The following is a 21,303-nucleotide window of genomic DNA, read 5'->3' on the forward strand; positions in this document are numbered from 1 at the left end:
TGTTTTACCATAGTGCAACATTCCGTCCATCATCTTGTGTGTTTTGCTGTTCACCATATGTGGGAAGGGTATGCTCACACCTGGGTCCCGTGCTCACTAGGCCACTGGAGTCAAGCTATCCTGGCTGAAGACGGCTGATAGACAGAAACCGGTCCTAGGGTGCTTGATTCTAGCCCAGGAAAGCTATGGCTTGGCAGTTCAGGCTGAACTGTTCCCATGAGGCACAGGGTCAAGACTGATTTGCATATGAACATGTCTGAACTGGGGTTCCTTGGTGAGCAAAATGACAATGGATTAAACCCAGATCTGTGACTGGGGGTGAATGTTTTGCCATTGTGCAACATTCCATCCATCATTTTGTGTATTTTGCTGTTCACCCTATGTGGGAAGGGTATACCCATACGTGGGTCCCCAGCTCACTAGGCCACTGGAGTCAATCTATCCTGGCTGAAGATGGCTGATAGCCAGAAACCGATCCAAATATGCTTCATTCTGGTCCAGGAAAGACATGGCTTGGCAGTTCAGGCTGGACTGTTCCCATGGGGCACAGGGTCAAGATTGATTTGCATATGGCCATGTCTGAACTGGGGTGACTTGGTAAGCAAAATAACGATGGATTAAACCCAGATCTGTGACTGAGGGTGAATGTTTTGCCATTGTGCAACATTCCGTCCATCATCTTGTGTGTTTTGCTGTTCACCCTATGTGGGTAGGGTATACCCAGACGTGGGTCCCGTGCTCACTAGGCCACTGGAGTCAATCTATCCTGGCTGAAGATGGCTGATAGCCAGAAACCGGTCCTAGGATGCTTGATCTGGTCCAGGAAAGACATGGCTTGGCAGTTCAGGCTGGACTGTTCCCATGAGGCACAGGGTCAAGACTGATTTGCATATGGCCATGTCTAAACTGGGGTTCCTTGGTGAGCAAAATAACAATGGATTAAACCCAGATCTGTGACTGGGGGTGAATGTTTTGCCATTGTGCAACATTCAATTGAATCATTTTGTGTGTTTTGCTGTTAAATCTATGTGGGAAGGGTATGCCCAGACGTGGGTCCCGTGCTCACTAGGCCACTGGAGTCAAGCTATCCCGGCTGAAGATGGCTGATAGCCAGAAACCGGTCCTAGGATGCTTGATTTTGGTCCAGGAAAGACATGGCTTGGCTGTTCAGGCTGGACAGTTCCCATGAGGCACAGGGTCAAGACTGATTTGCATATGGCCATGTCTGAACTGGGGTGGCTTGGTGAGCAAAATAACGATGGATTAAGCTCAGATCTGTGACTGGGTGTCAATGTTTTGCCATTGTGCAACATTCCGTCCATCATCTTGTGTGTTTTGCTGTTCACCCGATGTGGGAAGGGTATGCTCAGACGTGGGTCCCATGCTCACTAGGCCACTGGAGTAACGCTATACTAGCTGAAGACGGCTGATAGCCAGAAACCGGTCCTAGGATGCTTGATTCCGGTCCAGGAAAGACATGGCTTGGCTGTTCAGGTTGGACTGTTCCCATGAGGCACAGGGTCAAGACTGGTTTGCATATGGCCATGTCTGAACTGGGGTTCCTTGGTGAGCAAAATAACGATGGATTAAACCCAGATCTGTGACTGGGGGTGAATGTTTTGCCATTGTGCAACATTCCGTCCATCATCTTGTGTGTTTTGCTCAGCACCCTATGTGGGAAGGGTACGCCCAGATGTGGGTCCCGTGCTCACTAGGCCACTGGAGTCAAGCTATCCTGGCTGAAGACGGCTGATAGCCAGAAACTGGTCCTAGGGTGCTTGATTCCGGTCCAGGAAAGCTATGGCTTGGCAGTTCAGGCCGAATTGTTCCCATGAGGCACAGGGTCAAGACTGATTTGCATATGGCCATGTCTGAACTGGGGTTCCTTGGTGAGCAAAATAACAATGGATTAATCCCAGATCTGTGACTGTTGGTGAATGTTTTGCCATTGTGCAACATTCCATCCATCATTTTGTGTGTTTTGCTGTTAAATCTATGTGGGAAGGGTATGCCCAGACGTGGGTCCTCTGCTCACTAGGCCACTGGAATCAAGCGATCCTGGCTGAAGATAGCAGATAGCCAGAAATCGGTCCTAGGATGCTTGATTCCAGTCCAGGAAAGACATAGCTTTGCAGTTCAGGGTGGACTGTTCCCATGAGGCACAGGGTCAAGACTGGTTTTGCATATGGCCATGTCTGAACTGGGATGGCTTGGTGAGCAAATTAACGATAGATTAAACCCAGATCTGTGACTGGGGGTGAATGTTTTGCCATTGTGCAACATTCCGTCCATCATCTTGTGTGTTTTGCTGTTCACCCTATGTGGGAAGGGTATACCCAGACTTGGGTCCTGTGCTCACTAGGACACTGGAGTCAAGCTATCCTGGCTGAAGATGGCTGATAGCCAGAAACCGGTCCTAGGATGCGTGATTTTGATCCAGGAAAGACATGGCTTGGCTGTTCAGGCTGGACTGTTCCCATGAGGCACAGGGTCAAGACTGATTTGCATATGGCCATGTCTGAACTGGGGTGGCTTGGTGAGCAAAATAACGATGGATTAAATCCAGATCTGTGACTGGTGTGAATGTTTTGCCATTGTGCAACAATCCATCCATCATTTTGTGTGTTTTGCTGTTAACCCTATGTGGGAAGGGTATGCCCACACGTTGGTCTAATGCTCACTAGGCCACTGGAATCAAGCTATCCTGGATGAAGACGGCAGATAGCCAGAAATTCGTCCTAGGGTGCTTGATTCCGGTCCAGGAAAGACATGGCTTTGCAGTTCAGGCTGGACTGTTCCCATGCGGCACAGGGTCAAGACTGGTTTGCATATGGCCATGTATGAACTGGGGTGGCTTGGTGAGCAAAATAACGATGGATTAAACCCAGATGTGTGACTGGGGGTGAATGTTTTGCCATTGTGCAACATTCCGTCCATCATCTTGTGTGTTTTACTGTTTACCCTATGTGGGAAGGGTATGCCCAGACGTGGGTACCATGCTCACTAGGCCACTGGAGTAACGCTATACTAGCTGAAGACGGCTGATGGCCAGAAACCGGTCCTAGGATGCTAAGTTCCGGTCCAGGAAAGACATGGCTTGGCAGTTCAGGCTGGACTGTTCCCATGAGGCACAGGGTCAAGACTGGTTTGCATATGGCCATGTCTGAACTGGGGTTCCTTGGTGAGCAACATAACGATGGATTAAACCCAGATCCGTGACTGGGGGTGAATGTTTTGCCATTGTGCAACATTCCATCCATCATTTTGTGTGTTTTGCTGTTAAATCTATGTGGGAAGGATATGCCCAGACGTGGGTCCTGTGCTCACTAGGACACTGTAGTCAAGCTATCCTGGCTGAAGATGGCTGATAACCAGAAAACGGTCCTAGGATGCTTGATTTTGATCCAGGAAAGACATGGCTTGGCTGTTCAGGCTGGACTGTTCCCATGAGGCAAAGGGTCAAGACTGATTTGCATATGTCCATGTCTGAACTGGGGTGGCTTGGTGAGCAAAATAACGATGGATTAAACCCAGATCTGTGACTGGGGGTGAATGTTTTGCCATTGTGCAACATTCCGTCCATCATCTTGTGTGTTTTGCTGTTCACCCTATGTGGGAAGGGTACGCCCAGATGTGGGTCCCGTGCTCACTAGGCCACTGGAGTCAAGCTATCCTGGCTGAAGACGGCTGATAGCCAGAAACTGGTCCTAGGGTGCTTGATTCCGGTCCAGGAAAGCTATGGCTTGGCAGTTCAGGCCGAACTGTTCCCATGAGGCACAGGGTCAAGACTAGTTTGCATATGGCCATGTCTGAACTGGGGTCCCTTGGTGAGCAAAATAACAATGGATTAAACCCAGATCTGTGACTGGGGGTGAATGTTTTGCCATTGTGCAACATTACATCCATCATTTTGTGTGTTTTGCTGTAAAATCTATGTGGGAAGGGTATGCCCAGACGTGGGTCCTGTGCTCACTAGGCCACTGGAATCAAGCGATCCTGGCTGAAGACGGCTGATAGCCAGAAATCGGTCCTAGGATGCTTGATTCTGGTCCAGGAAAGACATAGCTTTGCAGTTCAGGCTGGACTGTTCCCATGGGGCACTGGGTCAAGATTGATTTGCATATGGCCATGTCTGAACTGGGGTGACTTGGTAAGCAAAATAACGATGGATTAAACCCAGATCTGTGACTGAGGGTGAATGTTTTGCCATTGTGCAACATTCCGTCCATCATCTTGTGTGTTTTGCTGTTCACCCTATGTGGGTAGGGTATACCCAGACGTGGGTCCCGTGCTCACTAGGCCACTGGAGTCAATCTATCCTGGCTGAAGATGGCTGATAGCCAGAAACCGGTCCTAGGATGCTTGATCTGGTCCAGGAAAGACATGGCTTGGCAGTTCAGGCTGGACTGTTCCCATGAGGCACAGGGTCAAGACTGATTTGCATATGGCCATGTCTAAACTGGGGTTCCTTGGTGAGCAAAATAACAATGGATTAAACCCAGATCTGTGACTGGGGGTGAATGTTTTGCCATTGTGCAACATTCAATTGAATCATTTTGTGTGTTTTGCTGTTAAATCTATGTGGGAAGGGTATGCCCAGACGTGGGTCCCGTGCTCACTAGGCCACTGGAGTCAAGCTATCCCGGCTGAAGATGGCTGATAGCCAGAAACCGGTCCTAGGATGCTTGATTTTGGTCCAGGAAAGACATGGCTTGGCTGTTCAGGCTGGACAGTTCCCATGAGGCACAGGGTCAAGACTGATTTGCATATGGCCATGTCTGAACTGGGGTGGCTTGGTGAGCAAAATAACGATGGATTAAGCTCAGATCTGTGACTGGGTGTCAATGTTTTGCCATTGTGCAACATTCCGTCCATCATCTTGTGTGTTTTGCTGTTCACCCTATGTGGGAAGGGTATGCTCAGACGTGGGTCCCATGCTCACTAGGCCACTGGAGTAGCGCTATACTAGCTGAAGACGGCTGATAGCCAGAAACCGGTCCTAGGATGCTTGATTCCGGTCCAGGAAAGACATGGCTTGGCTGTTCAGGTTGGACTGTTCCCATGAGGCACAGGGTCAAGACTGGTTTGCATATGGCCATGTCTGAACTGGGGTTCCTTGGTGAGCAAAATAACGATGGATTAAACCCAGATCTGTGACTGGGGGTGAATGTTTTGCCATTGTGCAAAATTCCGTCCATCATCTTGTGTGTTTTGCTCAGCACCCTATGTGGGAAGGGTACGCCCAGATGTGGGTCCCGTGCTCACTAGGCCACTGGAGTCAAGCTATCCTGGCTGAAGACGGCTGATAGCCAGAAACTGGTCCTAGGGTGCTTGATTCCGGTCCAGGAAAGCTATGGCTTGGCAGTTCAGGCCGAATTGTTCCCATGAGGCACAGGGTCAAGACTGATTTGCATATGGCCATGTCTGAACTGGGGTTCCTTGGTGAGCAAAATAACAATGGATTAATCCCAGATCTGTGACTGTTGGTGAATGTTTTGCCATTGTGCAACATTCCATCCATCATTTTGTGTGTTTTGCTGTTAAATCTATGTGGGAAGGGTATGCCCAGACGTGGGTCCTCTGCTCACTAGGCCACTGGAATCAAGCGATCCTGGCTGAAGATAGCAGATAGCCAGAAATCGGTCCTAGGATGCTTGATTCCAGTCCAGGAAAGACATAGCTTTGCAGTTCAGGGTGGACTGTTCCCATGAGGCACAGGGTCAAGACTGGTTTTGCATATGGCCATGTCTGAACTGGGATGGCTTGGTGAGCAAATTAACGATAGATTAAACCCAGATCTGTGACTGGGGGTGAATGTTTTGCCATTGTGCAACATTCCGTCCATCATCTTGTGTGTTTTGCTGTTCACCCTATGTGGGAAGGGTATACCCAGACTTGGGTCCTGTGCTCACTAGGACACTGGAGTCAAGCTATCCTGGCTGAAGATGGCTGATAGCCAGAAACCGGTCCTAGGATGCGTGATTTTGATCCAGGAAAGACATGGCTTGGCTGTTCAGGCTGGACTGTTCCCATGAGGCACAGGGTCAAGACTGATTTGCATATGGCCATGTCTGAACTGGGGTGGCTTGGTGAGCAAAATAACGATGGATTAAATCCAGATCTGTGACTGGTGTGAATGTTTTGCCATTGTGCAACAATCCATCCATCATTTTGTGTGTTTTGCTGTTAACCCTATGTGGGAAGGGTATGCCCACACGTTGGTCCCATGCTCACTAGGCCACTGGAATCAAGCTATCCTGGATGAAGACGGCAGATAGCCAGAAATTCGTCCTAGGGTGCTTGATTCCGGTCCAGGAAAGACATGGCTTTGCAGTTCAGGCTGGACTGTTCCCATGCGGCACAGGGTCAAGACTGGTTTGCATATGGCCATGTATGAACTGGGGTGGCTTGGTGAGCAAAATAACGATGGATTAAACCCAGATGTGTGACTGGGGGTGAATGTTTTGCCATTGTGCAACATTCCGTCCATCATCTTGTGTGTTTTACTGTTTACCCTATGTGGGAAGGGTATGCCCAGACGTGGGTACCATGCTCACTAGGCCACTGGAGTAACGCTATACTAGCTGAAGACGGCTGATGGCCAGAAACCGGTCCTAGGATGCTTGGTTCCGGTCCAGGAAAGACATGGCTTGGCAGTTCAGGCTGGACTGTTCCCATGAGGCAAAGGGTCAAGACTGGTTTGCATATGGCCATGTCTGAACTGGGGTTCCTTGGTGAGCAACATAACGATGGATTAAACCCAGATCTGTGACTGGGGGTGAATGTTTTGCCATTGTGCAACATTCCATCCATCATTTTGTGTGTTTTGCTGTTAAATCTATGTGGGAAGGATATGCCCAGACGTGGGTCCTGTGCTCACTAGGACACTGTAGTCAAGCTATCCTGGCTGAAGATGGCTGATAACCAGAAAACGGTCCTAGGATGCTTGATTTTGATCCAGGAAAGACATGGCTTGGCTGTTCAGGCTGGACTGTTCCCATGAGGCAAAGGGTCAAGACTGATTTGCATATGGCCATGTCTGAACTGGGGTGGCTTGGTGAGCAAAATAACGATGGATTAAACCCAGATCTGTGACTGGGGGTGAATGTTTTGCCATTGTGCAACATTCCGTCCATCATCTTGTGTGTTTTGCTGTTCACCCTATGTGGGAAGGGTACGCCCAGTTGTGGGTCCCGTGCTCACTAGGCCACTGGAGTCAAGCTATCCTGGCTGAAGACGGCTGATAGCCAGAAACTGGTCCTAGGGTGCTTGATTCCGGTCCAGGAAAGCTATGGCTTGGCAGTTCAGGCCGAACTGTTCCCATGAGGCACAGGGTCAAGACTAGTTTGCATATGGCCATGTCTGAACTGGGGTCTCTTGGTGAGCAAAATAACAATGGATTAAACCCAGATCTGTGACTGGGGGTGAATGTTTTGCCATTGTACAACATTACATCCATCATTTTGTGTGTTTTGCTGTAAAATCTATGTGGGAAGGGTATGCCCAGACGTGGGTCCTGTGCTCACTAGGCCACTGGAATCAAGCGATCCTGGCTGAAGACGGCTGATAGCCAGAAATCGGTCCTAGGATGCTTGATTCTGGTCCAGGAAAGACATAGCTTTGCAGTTCAGGCTGGACTGTTCCCATGAGGCACAGGGTCAAGACTGGTTTGCATATGGCCATGTCTGAACTGGGGTGGCTTGGTGAGCAAATTAACGATAGATTAAACCCCGATCTGTGACTGGGGGTGAATGTTTTGCAATTGTGCAACATTCCGTTCATCATCTTGTGTGTTTTGCTGTTCACCCTATGTGGGAAGGGTATACCCAGACGTGGGTCCTGTGCTCACTAGGACACTGGAGACAAGCTATCCTGGATGAAGATGGCTGATAGCCAGAAACCGGTCCTAGGATGCTTGATTTTGATCCAGGAAAGACATGGCTTGGCTGTTCAGGCTGGACTGTTCCCATGAGACACAGGGTCAAGATTGATTTGCATATGGCCATGTCTTAACTGGGGTGGCTTGGTAAGCAAAATAACGATGGATTAAACCCAGATCTGTGACTGGGGGTGATTGTTTTGCAATTGTTCAACTTTCCGTCCATCATCTTGGATGTTTTGCTGTTCACCCTGTGTGGGAAGGGTATGTCCAGACGTGGGTCCCGTGCTCACTAGGCCACTGGAGTCAAGCTATCCCTGGCTGAAAATGGCTGATAGCCAGAAACTGGTCCTAGGGTGCTTGATTCCGGTCCAGGAAAGCTATGGCTTGGCAGTTCAGGCCGAACGGTTCCCTTGAGGCACAGGGTCAAGACTAATTTGCATATGGCCATGTCTGAACTGGGGTTCCTTGGTGAGCAAAATAACAATGGATTAAACCCAGATCTGTGACTGGGGGTGAATGTTTTGCCATTGTGCAACATTCCATCCATCATTTTGTGTGTTTTGCTGTTCACCCTATGTGGGAAGGGTATACCCAGACGTGGGTCCCCAGCTCACTAGGCCACTGGAGTCAAGCTATCCTGGCTGAAGATGGCTGATAGCCAGAAACCGGTCCTAGGATGCTTGATTCTGGTCCAGGAAAGACATGGCTTGGCAGTTCAGGCTGGACTGTTCCCATGAGGCACAGGGTCAAGACTGATTTGCATATGTCCATGTCTGAACTGTGGTGGCTTGGTGAGCAAAATAACGATGGATTAAATCCAGTTCTGTGACTGGGGGTGAATGTTTTTTTATTGTGCAACATTACGTCCATCATCTTGCGTGTTTTACTGTTCACCCTATGGAAAGGGTATGCCCAGACGTGGGTCCCGTGCTCACTAGGCAAGTGGAATCAAGCTGTCCTGGCTGAAGACGGCTGATAGCCGGAAACCGGTCCTAGGATGCTTGATTCCGGTCCAGGAAAGACATGGCTTGGCAGTATAGGCTGGACTGTTCCCATGAGGCACAGGGTCAAGATTGATTTGCATATGGCCATGTCTGAACTGGGGTGGCTTGGTAAGCAAAATAACGATGGATTAAACCTAGATCTGTGACTGGGGGTGAATGTTTTGCAATTGTTCAACTTTCCGTCCATCATCTTGTGTGTTTTGCTGTTCACCCTGTGTGGGAAGGGTATGTCCAGACGTGGGTCCCGTGCTCACTAGGCCACTGGAGTCAAGCTATCCTGGCGGAAGACGGCTGATAGCCAGAAACCGGTCCTAGAATGCTTGATTCCCGTCCAGGAAAGACATGGCTTGGCAGTTCAGGCTGGACTGTTCTCATGAGGCACAGCATCAAGACTGATTTGCATATGGCCATGTCTGAACTGGGGTGGCTTGGTAGGCAAAATGACAATGGATTAAACCCAGATCTGTGACTGGGGGTGAATGTTTTGCCATTGTGCAACATTCCATCCATCATTTTGTGTGTTTTGCTGTTCACCCTATGTGGGAAGGGTATACCCAGACGTGGGTCCCCAGCTCACTAGGCCACTGGAATCAATCTATCCTGGCTGAAGATGGCTGATAGCTAGAAACCGATCCAAATATGCTTCATTCTGGTCCAGGAAAGACATGGCTTGGCAGTTCAGGCTGGACTGTTCCCATGGGGCACAGGGTCAAGACTGATTTGCATATGGCCATGTCTGAACTGGGGTGACTTGGTAAGCAAAATAACGATGGATTAAACCCAGATCTGTGACTGAGGGTGAATGTTTTGCCATTGTGCAACATTCCGTCCATCATCTTGTGTGTTTTGCTGTTCACCTTATGTGGGAAGGGTATGCCCAGGCGTGGGTCCCGTGCTCACTAGGCCACTGGAGTCAAGCTATCCTGGCTGAAGATGGCTGATAGCCATAAACCGGTCCTAGGATTCTTGATTGCGGTCCAGGAAAGACATGGCTTGGCACTTCAGGCTGGACTGTTCCCATGAGGTACAGGGTCAAGACTGATTTGCTAATGGCCATGTCTGAACTGGGGTGGCTTGGTGAGCAAAATAACGATGGATTAAACCCAGATGTGTGACTGGGGGTGAATGTTTTGCCATTGTGCAACTTTCGTCCATCCTCTTGTGTGTTTTGCTGTTCACCCTATGTGGGAAGGGTATACCCAGACGTGGGTCCCGTGCTCACTAGGCCACTGGAGTCAATCTATCCTGGCTGAAGATGGCTGATAGCCAGAAACCGGACCTAGGATGCTTGATTCTGGTCCAGGAAAGACATGGCTTGGCAATTCAGGCTGGAATGTTCCCATGAGGCACAGGGTCAAGACTGATTTGCATATGGCCATGTCTGAACTGGGGTGGCTTGGTGGGCAAATTAACGATAGATTAAACCCAGATCTGTGACTGGGGGTGAATGTTTTGCCATTGTGCAACATTCCGTCCATCATCTTGTGTGTTTTCCTGTTCACCCTATGTGGGAAGGGTATATCCAGACGTGGGTCCCGTGCTCACTAGGCCACTGGAGTCAATCTATCCTGGCTGAAGATGGCTGATAGCCAGAAACCGGACCTAGGATGCTTGATTCTGGTCCAGGAAAGACATGGCTTGGCAGTTCAGGCTGATCTGTTCCCATGAGGCACAGGGTCAAGACTGATTTGCATATGGCCATGTCTGAACTGGGGTGGCTTGGTGAGCAAAATAACGATGTATTAAGCTCAGATCTGTGACTGGGGGTGAATGTTTTGCCATTGTGCAACATTCCGTCCATCATCTTGTGTGTTTTGCTGTTCACCCTATGTGGGAAGAGTATACCCAGACGTGGGTCCCGTGCTCACTAGGCCACTGGAGTCAATCTATCCTGGCTGAAGATGGATGATAGCCAGAAACCGGTCCTAGGATGCTTGATTCTGGTCCAGGAAAGACGTGGCTTGGCAGTTCAGGCTGGACTGTTCCCATGAGGCACAGGGTCAAGACTGATTTGCATATGGCCATGTCTGAACTGGGGTTCCTTGGTGAGCAAAATAATGATGGATTAAACCCAGATCTGTGACTGGGGGTGAATGTTTTGCCATTGTGCAACATTCCATCCATCATTTTGTGTGTTTTGCTGTTAAATCTATGTGGGAAGGGTATACCCAGACGTGGGTCCCGTGCTCACTAGGCCACTGGAATCAAGCGATCCTGGCTGAAGACGGCAGATAGCCAAAAATCGGTCCTAGGATGCTTGATTCCGGTCCAGGAAATACATGGCTTTGCAGTTCAGGCTGGACTATTCCCATGAGGCACAAGGTCAAGACTGGTTTGCATATAGCCATGTCTGAACTGGGGTGGCTTGGTGAGCAAATTAACGATGGACTAAACCCAGATCTGTGACTGGGGGGTGAATGTTTTGCCATTGTGCAACATTCCGTCCATCATCTTGTGTGTTTTGCTGTTCACCCTATGTGGGAAGGGTATACCCAGACGTGGGTCCCGTGCTCACTAGGCCACTGGAATCAAGCTATCCTGGCTGAAGACGGCAGATAGCCAGAAATTCATCCTAGGGTGCTTGATTCCGGTTAAGGAAAGACATGGCTTTGCAGTTCAGTCTGGACTGTTCCCATGCGGCACAGGGTCAAGACTGGTTTGCATATGGCCATGTATGAACTGGGGTGGCTTGGTGAGCAAAATAACGATGGATTAAAGCCAGATGTGTGACTGGGGGTGAATGTTTTGCCATTGTGCAACATTCCGTCCATCATCTTGTGTGTTTTACTGTTTACCCTATGTGGGAAGGGTATGCCCAGACGTGGGTACCATGCTCACTAGGCCACTGGAGTAACGCTATACTAGCTGAAGACGGCTGATGGCCAGAAACCGGTCCTAGGATGCTTGGTTCCGGTCCAGGAAAGACATGGCTTGGCAGTTCAGGCTGGACTGTTCCCATGAGGCACAGGGTCAAGACTGGTTTGCATATGGCCATGTCTGAACTGGGGTTCCTTGGTGAGCAACATAACGATGGATTAAACCCAGATCTGTGACTGGGGGTGAATGTTTTGCCATTGTGCAACATTCCAGCCATCATTTTGTGTGTTTTGCTGTTAAATCTATGTGGGAAGGATATGCCCAGACGTGGGTCCTGTGCTCACTAGGACACTGTAGTCAAGCTATCCTGGCTGAAGATGGCTGATAACCAGAAAACGGTCCTGGGATGCTTGATTTTGATCCAGGAAAGACATGGCTTGGCTGTTCAGGCTGGACTGTTCCCATGAGGCAAAGGGTCAAGACTGATTTGCATATGGCCATGTCTGAACTGGGGTGGCTTGGTGAGCAAAATAAAGATGGATTAAACCCAGATCTGTGACTGGGGGTGAATGTTTTGCCATTGTGCAACATTCCGTCCATCATCTTGTGTGTTTTGCTGTTCACCCTATGTGGGAAGGCTACGCCCAGATGTGGGTCCCGTGCTCACTAGGCCACTGGAGTAACGCTATACTAGCTGAAGACGGCTGATGGCCAGAAACCGGTCCTAGGATGCTTGGTTCCGGTCCAGGAAAGACATGGCTTGGCAGTTCAGGCTGGACTGTTCCCATGAGGCACAGGGTCAAGACTGGTTTGCATATGGCCATGTCTGAACTGGGGTTCCTTGGTGAGCAACATAACGATGGATTAAACCCAGATCTGTGACTGGGGGTGAATGTTTTGCCATTGTGCAACATTACATCCATCATTTTGTGTGTTTTGCTGTAAAATCTATGTGGGAAGGGTATGCCCAGACGTGGGTCCTGTGCTCACTAGGCCACTGGAATCAAGCGATCCTGGCTGAAGACGGCAGATAGCCAGAAATCGGTCCTAGGATGCTTGATTCTGGTCCAGGAAAGACATAGCTTTGCAGTTCAGGCTGGACTGTTCCCATGAGGCACAGGGTCAAGACTGGTTTGCATATGGCCATGTCTGAACTGGGGTGGCTTGGTGAGCAAATTAACCATAGATTAAACCCCGATCTGTGACTGGGGGTGAATGTTTTGCCATTGTGCAACATTCCGTTCATCATCTTGTGTGTTTTGCTGTTCACCCTATGTGGGAAGGGTATACCCAGACGTGGGTCCTGTGCTCACTAGGACACTGGAGACAAGCTATCCTGGATGAAGATGGCTGATAGCCAGAAACCTGTCCTAGGATGCTTGATTTTGATCCAGGAAAGACATGGCTTGGTTGTTCAGGCTGGACTTTTTCCATGAGGCACAGGGTCAAGACTGATTTGCATATGGCCATGTCTGAACTGGGGTGGCTTGGTGAGCAAAATAACGATGGATTAAATCCAGATCTGTGACTGGGGTGAATGTTTTGCCATTGTGCAACATTCCATCCATCATTTTGTGTGTTTTGCTGTTAACCCTATGTGGGAAGGTTATGCCCAGACGTTGGTCCCATGCTCACTAGGCCACTGGAATCAAGCTATCCTGGCTGAAGACGGCAGATAGCCAGAAATTCATCCTAGGGTGCTTGATTCAGGTTAAGGAAAGACATGGCTTTGCAGTATAGGCTGGACTGTTCCCATGAGGCACAGGGTCAAGATTGATTTGCATATGGCCATGTCTGAACTGGGGTGGCTTGGTAAGCAAAATAACGATGGATTAAACCCAGATCTGTGACTGGGGGTGATTGTTTTGCAATTGTTCAACTTTCCGTCCATCATCTTGGATGTTTTGCTGTTCACCCTGTGTGGGAAGGGTATGTCCAGACGTGGGTCCCGTGCTCACCAGGCCACTGGAGTCAAGCTATCCCTGGCTGAAGATGGCTGATAGCCAGAAACTGGTCCTAGGGTGCTTGATTCCGGTCCAGGAAAGCTATGGCTTGGCAGTTCAGGCCGAACGGTTCCCTTGAGGCACAGGGTCAAGACTAATTTGCATATGGCCATGTCTGTACTAGGGTTCCTTGGTGAGCAAAATAACAATGGATTAAACCCAGATCTGTGACTGGGGGGGGAATTTTTTGCCATTGTGCAACATTCCATCCATCATTTTGTGTGTTTTGCTGTTCACCCTATGTGGGAAGGGTATACCCAGACGTGGGTCCCCAGCTCACTAGGCCACTGGAGTCAAGCTATCCTGGCTGAAGATGGCTGATAGCCAGAAACCGGTCCTAGGATGCTTGATTCTGGTCCAGGAAAGACATGGCTTGGCAGTTCAGGCTGGACTGTTCCCATGAGGCACAGGGTCAAGACTGATTTGCATATGTCCATGTTTGAACTGTGGTGGCTTGGTGAGCAAAATAAAGATGGATTAAACTCAGATCTGTGACTGGGGGTGAATGTTTTGCCATTGTGCAACATTCCGTCCATCATCTTGTCTGTTTTGCTGTTCACCCTATGTGGGAAGGGTATGCCCAGACGTGGGTCCCGTGCTCACTAGGCCACTGGAATCAAGCTATCCTGGCTGAAGACGGCTGATAGCCAGAAACCGGTACTAGGGTGCTTGATTCCGGTCCAGGAAAGACATGGCTTGGCACTTCAGGCTGGACTGTTCCCATGAGGTACAGGGTCAAGACTGATTTGCTTATGGCCATGTCTGAACTGGGGTGGCCTGGTGAGCAAAATAACAATGGATTAAACCCAGATCTGTGACTGGGGGTGAATGTTTTGCCATTGTGCAACATTCCGTCCATCATCTTGTGTGTTTTGCTGTTCACCCTATGTGGGAAGGGTATGCCCAGACGTGGGTCACGTGCTCACTAGGAGACTGGTTTCAAGCTATCCTGGCTGAAGACGGCTGATAGACAGAAACCGGTCCTTGGATGCTTGATTCCTGTTCAGGAAAGAAATGGCTTGGCAGTTCAGTCTGGACTGTTCCCATGAGGCACAGGGTCAAGACTGATTTGCATATGGCCATGTCTGAACTGGGTTGGCTTGGTGAGCAAAATAACGATGGATTAAATCCAGTTCTGTGACTGGGGGTGAATGTTTTTTCATTGTGCAACATTACGTCCATCATCTTGCGTGTTTTACTGTTCACCCTATGGAAAGGGTATGCCCAGACGTGGGTCCCGTGCTCACTAGGCAAGTGGAATCAAGCTGTCCTGGCTGAAGACGGCTGATAGCCGGAAACCGGTCCTAGGATGCTTGATTCCGGTCCAGGAAAGACATGGCTTGGCAGTATAGGCTGGACTGTTCCCATGAGGCACAGGGTCAAGATTGATTTGCATATGGCCATGTCTGAACTGGGATGGCTTGGTAAGCAAAATAACGATGGATTAAACCTAGATCTGTGACTGGGGGTGAATGTTTTGCAATTGTTCAACTTTCCGTCCATCATCTTGTGTGTTTTGCTGTTCACCCTGTGTGGGAAGGGTATGTCCAGACGTGGGTCCCGTGCTCACTAGGCCACTGGAGTCAAGCTATCCTGGCGGAAGACGGCTGATAGCCAGAAACCGGTCCTAGAATGCTTGATTCCCGTCCAGGAAAGACATGGCTTGGCAGTTCAGGCTGGACTGTTCTCATGAGGCACAGCATCAAAACTGATTTGCATATGGCCATGTCTGAACTGGGGTGGCTTGGTAGGCAAAATAACTATGGATTAAACCCATAAATGTGACTGGGGGTGAATGTTTTACCATAGTGCAACATTCCGTCCATCATCTTGTGTGTTTTGCTGTTCACCATATGTGGGAAGGGTATGCTCACACCTGGGTCCCGTGCTCACTAGGCCACTGGAGTCAAGCTATCCTGGCTGAAGACGGCTGATAGCCAGAAACCGGTCCTAGGGTGCTTGATTCTAGCCCAGGAAAGCTATGGCTTGGCAGTTCAGGCTGAACTGTTCCCATGAGGCACAGGGTCAAGACTGATTTGCATATGAACATGTCTGAACTGGGGTTCCTTGGTGAGCAAAATGACAATGGATTAAACCCAGATCTGTGACTGGGGGTGAATGTTTTGCCATTGTGCAACATTCCATCCATCATTTTGTGTGTTTTGCTGTTCACCCCATGTGGGAAGGGTATACCCAGACGTGGGTCCCCAGCTCACTAGGCCACTGGAGTCAATCTATCCTGGCTGAAGATGGCTGATAGCCAGAAACCGATCCAAATATGCTTCATTCTGGTCCAGGAAAGACATGGCTTGGCAGTTCAGGCTGGACTGTTCCCATGGGGCACAGGGTCAAGACTGATTTGCATATGGCCATGTCTGAACTGGGGTGACTTGGTAAGCAAAATAACGATGGATTAAACCCAGATCTGTGACTGAGGGTGAATGTTTTGCCATTGTGCAACATTCCGTCCATCATCTTGTGTGTTTTGCTGTTCACCTTATGTGGTAAGGGTATGCCCAGGCGTGGGTCCCGTGCTCACTAGGCCACTGGAGTCAAGCTATCCTGGCTGAAGATGGCTGATAGCCATAAACCGGTCCTAGGATTCTTGATTGCGGTCCAGGAATGACATGGATTGGCACTTCAGGCTGGACTGTTCCAATGAGGTACAGGGTCAAGACTGATTTGCTAATGGCCATGTCTGAACTGGGGTGGCTTGGTGAGCAAAATAATGATGGATTAAATCCAGATGTGTGACTGGGGGTGAATGTTTTGCCATTGTGCAACCTTTCGTCCATCCTCTTGTGTGTTTTGCTGTTCACCCTATGTGGGAAGGGTATACCCAGACGTGGGTCCCGTGCTCACTAGGCCACTGGAGTCAATCTATCCTGGCTGAAGATGGCTGATAGCCAGAAACCGGACCTAGGATGCTTGATTCTGGTCCAGGAAAGACATGGCTTGGCAATTCAGGCTGGAATGTTCCCATGAGGCACAGGGTCAAGACTGATTTGCATATGGCCATGTCTGAACTGGGGTGGCTTGGTGGGCAAATTAACGATAGATTAAACCCAGATCTGTGACTGGGGGTGAATGTTTTGCCATTGTGCAACATTCCGTCCATCATCTTGTGTGTTTTCCTGTTCACCCTATGTGGGAAGGGTATATCCAGACGTGGGTCCCGTGCTCACTAGGCCACTGGAGTCAATCTATCCTGGCTGAAGATGGCTGATAGCCAGAAACCGGACCTAGGATGCTTGATTCTGGTCCAGGAAAGACATGGCTTGGCAGTTCAGGCTGATCTGTTCCCATGAGGCACAGGGTCAAGACTGATTTGCATATGGCCATGTCTGAACTGGGGTGGCTTGGTGAGCAAAATAACGATGTATTAAGCTCAGATCTGTGACTGGGGGTGAATGTTTTGCCATTGTGCAACATTCCGTCCATCATCTTGTGTGTTTTGCTGTTCACCCTATGTGGGAAGAGTATACCCAGACGTGGATCCCGTGCTCACTAGGCCACTGGAGTCAATCTATCCTGGCTGAAGATGGATGATAACCAGAAACCGGTCCTAGGATGCTTGATTCTGGTCCAGGAAAGACGTGGCTTGGCAGTTCAGGCTGGACTGTTCCCGTGAGGCACAGGGTCAAGACTGATTTGCATATGGCCATGTCTGAACTGGGGTTCCTTGGTGAGCAAAATAATGATGGATTAAACCCAGATCTGTGACTGGGGTGAATGTTTTGCCATTGTGCAACATTCCATCCATCATTTTGTGTGTTTTGCTGTTAAATCTATGTGGGAAGGGTATACCCAGACGTGGGTCCCGTGCTCACTAGGCCACTGGAATCAAGCGATCCTGGCTGAAGACGGCAGATAGCCAAAAATCGGTCCTAGGATGCTTGATTCCGGTCCAGGAAATACATGGCTTTGCAGTTCAGGCTGGACTGTTCACATGAGGCACAGGGTCAAGACTGGTTTGCATATAGCCATGTCTGAACTGGGGTGGCTTGGTGAGCAAATTAACGATGGACTAAACCCAGATCTGTGACTGGGGGGTGAATGTTTTGCCATTGTGCAACATTCCGTCCATCATCTTGTGTGTTTTAGTGTTCACCCTATGTGGGAAGGGTATACCCAGACGTGGGTCCCGTGCTCACTAGGCCACTGGAATCAAGCTATCCTGGCTGAAGACGGCAGATAGCCAGAAATTCATCCTAGGGTGCTTGATTCCGGTTAAGGAAAGACATGGCTTTGCAGTTCAGGCTGGACTGTTCCCATGCGGCACAGGGTCAAGACTGGTTTGCATATGGCCATGTATAAACTGGGGTGGCTTGGTGAGCAAAATAACGATGGATTAAACCCAGATGTGTGACTGGGGGTGAATGTTTTGCCATTGTGCAACATTCCGTCCATCATCTTGTGTGTTTTACTGTTTACCCTATGTGGTAAGGGTATGCCCAGACGTGGGTACCATGCTCACTAGGCCACTGGAGTAACGCTATACTAGCTGAAGACGGCTGATGGCCAGAAACCGGTCCTAGGATGCTTGGTTCCGGTCCAGGAAAGACATGGCTTGGCAGTTCAGGCTGGACTGTTCCCATGAGGCACAGGGTCAAGATGGTTTGCATATGGCCATGTCTGAACTGGGGTTCCTTGGTGAGCAACATAACAATGGATTAAACCCAGATCTGTTACTGGGGGTGAATGTTTTGCCATTGTGCAACATTCCATCCATCATTTTGTGTGTTTTGCTGTTAAATCTATGTGGGAAGGATATGCCCAGACGTGGGTCCTGTGCTCACTAGGACACTGTAGTCAAGCTATCCTGGCTGAAGATGGCTGATAACCAGAAAACGGTCCTAGGATGCTTGATTTTGATCCAGGAAAGACATGGCTTGGCTGTTAAGGCTGGACTGTTCCCATGAGGCAAAGGGTCAAGACTGATTTGCATATGGCCATGTCTGAACTGGGGTGGCTTGGTGAGCAAAATAACGATGGATTAAACCCAGATCTGTGACTGGGGGTGAATGTTTTGCCATTGTGCAACATTCCATCCATCATCTTGTGTGTTTTGCTGTTCACCCTATGTGGGAAGGGTACGCCCAGATGTGGGTCCCGTGCTCACTAGGCCACTGGAGTCAAGCTATCCTGGCTGAAGACGGCTGATAGCCAGAAACTGGTCCTAGGGTGCTTGATTCCGGTCCAGGAAAGCTATGGCTTGGCAGTTCAGGCCGAACTGTTCCCATGAGGCACAGGGTCAAGACTGGTTTGCATATGGCCATGTCTGAACTGGGGTCCCTTGGTGAGCAAAATAACAATGGATTAAACCCAGATCTGTGACTGGGGGTGAATGTTTTGCCATTGTGCAACATTACATCCATCATTTTGTGTGTTTTGCTGTAAAATCTATTTGGGAAGGGTATGCCCAGACGTGGGTCCTGTGCTCACTAGGCCACTGGAATCAAGCGATCCTGGCTGAAGACGGCAGATAGCCAGAAATCGGTCCTAGGATGCTTGATTCTGGTCCAGGAAAGACATAGCTTTGCATTTCAGGCTAGACTGTTCCCATGAGGCACAGGGTCAAGACTGGTTTGCATATGGCCATGTCTGAACTGGGGTGGCTTGGTGAGCAAATTAACGATAGATTAAACCCCGATCTGTGACTGGGGGTGAATGTTTTGCCATTGTGCAACATTCCGTTCATCATCTTGTGTGTTTTGCTGTTCACCCTATGTGGGAAGGGTATACCCAGACGTGGGTCCTGTGCTCACTAGGACACTGGAGACAAGCTATCCTGGATGAAGATGGCTGATAGCCAGAAACCTGTCCTAGGATGCTTGATTTTGATCCAGGAAAGACATGGCTTGGCTGTTCAGGCTGGACTTTTTCCATGAGGCACAGGGTCAAGACTGATTTGCATATGGCCATGTCTGAACTGGGGTGGCTTGGTGAGCAAAATAACGATGGATTAAATCCAGATCTGTGACTGGGGTGAATGTTTTGCCATTGTCCAACATTCCATCCATCATTTTGTGTGTTTTGCTGTTAACCCTATGTGGAAGGGTATGCCCAGACGTTGGTCCCATGCTCACTAGGCCACTGGAATCAAGCTATCCTGGCTGAAGACGGCAGATAGCCAGAAATTCATCCTAGGGTGCTTGATTCCGGTTAAGGAAAGACATGGCTTTGCAGTATAGGCTGGACTGTTCCCATGAGGCAGAGGGTCAAGATTGATTTGCATATGGCCATGTCTGAACTGGGGTGGCTTGGTAAGCAAAATAACGATGGATTAAACCCAGATCTGTGACTGGGGGTGATTGTTTTGCAATTGTTCAACTTTCCGTCCATCATCTTGGATGTTTTGCTGTTCACCCTGTGTGGGAAGGGTATGTCCAGACGTGGGTCCCGTGCTCACTAGGCCACTGGAGTCAAGCTATCCCTGGCTGAAGATGGCTGATAGCCAGAAACTGGTCCTAGGGTGCTAGATTCCGGTCCAGGAAAGCTATGGCTTGGCAGTTCAGGCCGAACGGTTCCCTTGAGGCACAGGGTCAAGACTAATTTGCATATGGCCATGTCTGAACTGGGGTTCCTTGGTGAGCAAAATAACAATGGATTAAACCCAGATCTGTGACTGGGGGTGAATGTTTTGCCATTGTGCAACATTCCATCCATCATTTTGTGTGTTTTGCTGTTCACCCTATGTGGGAAGGGTATACCCAGACGTGGGTCCCCAGCTCACTAGGCCACTGGAGTCAAGCTATCCTGGCTGAAGATGGCTGATAGCCAGAAACCGGTCCTAGGATGCTTGATTCTGGTCCAGGAAAGACATGGCTTGGCAGTTCAGGCTGGACTGTTCCCATGAGGCACAGGGTCAAGACTGATTTGCATATGTCCATGTCTGAACTGTGGTGGCTTGGTGAGCAAAATAAAGATGGATTAAACTCAGATCTGTGACTGGGGGTGAATGTTTTGCCATTGTGCAACATTCCGTCCATCATCTTGTGTGTTTTGCTGTTCACCCTATGTGGGAAGGGTATGCCCAGACGTGGGTCCCGTGCTCACTAGGCCACTGGAATCAAGCTATCCTGGCTGAAGACGGCTGATAGCCAGAAACCGGTACTAGGGTGCTTGATTCCGGTCCAGGAAAGACATGGCTTGGCACTTCAGGCTGGACTGTTCCCATGAGGTACAGGGTCAAGACTGATTTGCTTATGGCCATGTCTGAACTGGGGTGGCTTGGTGAGCAAAATAACAATGGATTAAACCCAGATCTGTGACTGGGGGTGAATGTTTTGCCATTGTGCAACATTCCGTCCATCATCTTGTGTGTTTTGCTGTTCACCCTATGTGGGAAGGGTATGCCCAGACGTGGGTCACGTGCTCACTAGGAGACTGGTTTCAAGCTATCCTGGCTGAAGACGGCTGATAGACAGAAACCGGTCCTTGGATGCTTGATTCCTGTCCAGGAAAGAAATGGCTTGGCAGTTCAGTCTGGACTGTTCCCATGAGGCACAGGGTCAAGACTGATTTGCATATGGCCATGTCTGAACTGGGTTGGCTTGGTGAGCAAAATAACGATGGATTAAATCCAGTTCTGTGA

Source organism: Lissotriton helveticus, chromosome 10 (assembly GCF_964261635.1).
Source record: "Lissotriton helveticus chromosome 10, aLisHel1.1, whole genome shotgun sequence".
Lineage (NCBI taxonomy): Eukaryota > Metazoa > Chordata > Amphibia > Caudata > Salamandridae > Lissotriton > Lissotriton helveticus.